The 3,874-nt window shown below is 31.4% G+C and overlaps 1 pseudogene; it reads left to right on the forward strand.

Moving 5' to 3' along the window:
* The first annotated feature begins 695 nt into the window (after positions 1-695).
* Positions 696-815, forward strand: LOC123942784 (annotated as a pseudogene).
* Positions 816-3,874: the final 3,059 nt, after the last annotated feature.

The following is a 3,874-nucleotide window of genomic DNA, read 5'->3' on the forward strand; positions in this document are numbered from 1 at the left end:
TACATTTGTACTTGCCACCTGTGCTAGAGTGTAATATACAATATACCGAGAAAGCATAGGTAGGGGAATAGAGGAAGGAGGAAAAAAATTGGTTTATAATGAGGAGTCTCTAATGACATTATCTTTCCTCTTGCATGTCCTGGATAGGTAGTAGTGAAAACTGAAACATATTTTATTAAAAAAAGTATATTTACGTAATTTAAAATGAGATAAATTTGGTGGGAAGGGAAAATGAAGTAGACTAATATGCTCTGATAAGTAAAAATGTCTATCATATATTGTTACATTTTTAAAAACCTAGGTTATAGGACAATGTGAATAGTATGACTGATTTGTGTGAAAAGGAACAGAGGAACACACACACACACACACACAGATGCTTACATAAAATCTTGTGGTGCAATACACATCCAACTATTTTTTTCCCCAAACTATTTTTTAGTAGTGATTACATCAGAGGAATAGGTTTGGTGTAGAAGAATGGAAAAGTTGATACTTTTTAATTTAATCCAATTGCTTTACTTTTTATTCTTTACAATGATAATCTATATCATGGAAACAAAATGTAAAGACTAGAACTAAATATAGAGCAGTGTGGCAGACTGATTGAGCAGGAGGCAATATTAGGTCTTCTGTTCCTAAACTGCTTTTATTAGCTGCCTATGGCAGACTATGTTATTTCATTAGACCTTATAATCGCTTCTAGGCCTTTTGGCTAAGATCAAGTGTAGTATCTGTTCTTATCAGTTCATTAGACCTTATAATGAACGTACCCTGAAATAAAACTTTAGAATAAAAATTGAAACAAAACAAAACAAAAAAATCCTGGGGGAAAAATCCATTCTATTTGTTGGCATTTAGGTCACTGATCAAACAATCATTAAATCCCAGGAATCACCATCATGTTAATTAGGTCATGATGACCAGTTCTAACTTTACCTTTTTTATTGGCTCATTTTCTGAATGCTCTTCTCATTGCTACTTATTCCTAAGTATTTGTTAACTAACTCTTTTAATGTGTAACAATGAATAAAATCTCCCTTCCTGGGGCACCTGTGTGGCTGACTCTTGATTTGGGTTCTGGTCATGATCCTGGGATCTAGCCTCATGTTGCCTGGCTCTGGGCTTAGCAGGAGGTTTGTTTTAGCTTCTCTCTCTCCCTCTGCCCCTCTCCCCTTCAAATAAATAAATAAAAATCTTTTTAAAAAATCTCCTTTCTTACAAAAAATGATAAGACTATAAAACAGTCAGAAATTGCTGTCACAATGTTCCTCTTTATATATTCAAAGTTTTTTCCTGAAGGATATTTGGTTAACCACAGACTGTAAATTTATTAATCACATCGAGTCAACCCTGAAATTGAATATGTAGTAGATTTTAGAGTTTTAAATGTCTGTACTTCAGTCTGCATGGTGCTAAAATTTTACAGGGGAGTGGATGGTGGACACGAAGCTCTCCTTGGGGTACTAGGAAAAGAAAATGAACTGCTGTATGTACAAGGGGCTTAAAAATAAAATATACTATAGAAATAGTAGGAATTATTTCTATTACTTTAATAATTATTATTCTATCTTGACAAGGATTAGCTTCTATTTAAAGTCTTGGAATATTTCAATTTTATAGCATTCTATATAATTTCTTTCTTCTGTAAAATTTTTACTTAGTATAAATTTACTTAATATAAATTAGCTTTTCCATCCAGCATCCCCTGATAATTTTGTGCTTAGAAATCATATAGCACTATAAGACAATAAAAATCATTGTCTTAGGTAAAATTTCCCTTGAAGAAAATGGTATGCCCTTCCTTAGCCTACAATTCTAGTAGCAGATGAAGAAAAAAAATATACATATATAAACAGACACATATTTATGTAAATAACTTGTTTTATAAGTTGACTATAAAATAACATGTAATCATTAAACATCATTTCTACAAATAATAATGTCATAAGAAAATGTTCAGAATGGGAAAAAGATGGATATAAAATGATGGTAAGAGTATGACCTAAATTTTGAACAGGTAAAGTGTATGAGGGGTCTGTGTGCATAAACAAAATTTTAAAAGATTGGAAGGAAATAAACTGAACTATTCAGGATTTGTTTAATTGCTGGATTTTAGAGATGTTTAGCATGTTTCCTCTTTCTTTCTCTCTTTCTTTCTTCCTTTCTTTCTTTCTTTTCTTCTTTTTCGCTCCAAATTACTTATTTTGGAGCTTACATTATTTTATAGTCATATAACATGATATATGAATTTCTATAATTTCTGCCAAAATGCCTTCTGACAGAAAAATACCATATAAAATTGCCTCTTTTTCCTTATGAGAGAAAATATTTTTTTAATTTTAACTATAAATAAGAGAATGTTCTTGTCTCTCTAATCCAACAAAATAGTGAAGTATAAGGGTCAATTTCTTAACTAAGGATGTGAGAAGGCAGCAGCATGAAACTTTCACATTCATTTCAATAGACTCTCAGGTTTGGGATGCATTTGGAAATTTTACTTCCTTGACTTCCTCCCAAAAAACTCTAAGGCAGTATACAATGGAAAGCTTCAAACAAGATCATTTTGTATCCTGTGTCTCAAAAAACCAATACAATTACAGCACAGTATTTAGAAATTCAGTAATTTGATTCTCTTTTTCTGATTTTTGGAGCTGCTGTAACAGAAACACCAATATTCAGCATCAAAATTCAATTTATGTAACAAACTTATTCAGAATATTAAAGATTCAAGAATTCAGAGACATTTTACATGGACTTCACATGAAAAATCTCTTTTCTTCTTCCATACAAATAGTGAAACTTAGTTTAATCCAGTAAATACCATTATTGAGAATTTTGGAACATGCTTAATGTTTTAGGTATATTTCAATACTTACATCTTTATTTCATATGCTTGGCATAGTTGATATTCACCAAAGTGGAAGTAGTAGAGCAAGTACTTTAGCCCCATTACTCGTCTATTATTAAGAGGAATTTAATGAATTTAATGAAATCAAATGAATTAATCAAACATTATTGAATATAAATTATGCTGGGGTTGGTGTTGTTCACATGCAATGTACATGGCAAACATGTAGAGATACTAAGATACAAATGTTATAGTTTCTGCTCAAAAGCTTTATAATCTAGTATGGTAATAAGACAAAAGCATACTAACTACAAAGCTCAACACTTACGTTTCTTACAAGAGGAATAAAGTATTTTAAAGAAGAAAGAAGAGAAACAGAGAGAGGGAGAGATCAAATCAAACTGGAAAGGGAAAATGGGTCAAATAACAAGAAAAGATTTAAGTCAGTGAGACCATTTGATAAGGGTATGGAAGGTTTGGTAGCATTTTTTTTTAACCTTTTATTTTACAGCAACTCTAGACTCACAAAAAGTGCAAAAATAGTAGAGTTCTCATGTACTTTTCAGGCAGCTTTCCCCAATGTTGACACCTTGCATATTATTATCAAAACTAGGAAACTGACATTTGTTTAATGCTATTAACTAAATAGCAGACCTTATTAGGATTTCACCAGTTTTCATAGGCACTCATTTATGTGCATTGCATGTGTGTATTTGTGTGTAATTCTGTCCAATTTTATCAAATGCATAGATTTGTGTAACCATTACCCCAGTCAGAACATAGACCTATTCCAGTACCACAAAGAAAATTCTTCATGTCCTTTAACAGTAACATTCTTACCTCTAATTCTGACTTCTAGAAATCACTGATCCGTTCTCCAAATCTCTAATTTGGCACTTAAAGAATGTTAAATAAATAGAATCAAACAATGTGCCATTTTTTGTGATTGGTGTTTTTCATTTAGCACAATACCCATAAGATCCATCTAAGTTGTTGCATGTATTAATATATCATTCCTCTTAG

Source organism: Meles meles, chromosome 5, assembly GCF_922984935.1.
Source record: "Meles meles chromosome 5, mMelMel3.1 paternal haplotype, whole genome shotgun sequence".
NCBI classification, from domain to species: Eukaryota; Metazoa; Chordata; class Mammalia; order Carnivora; family Mustelidae; genus Meles; species Meles meles.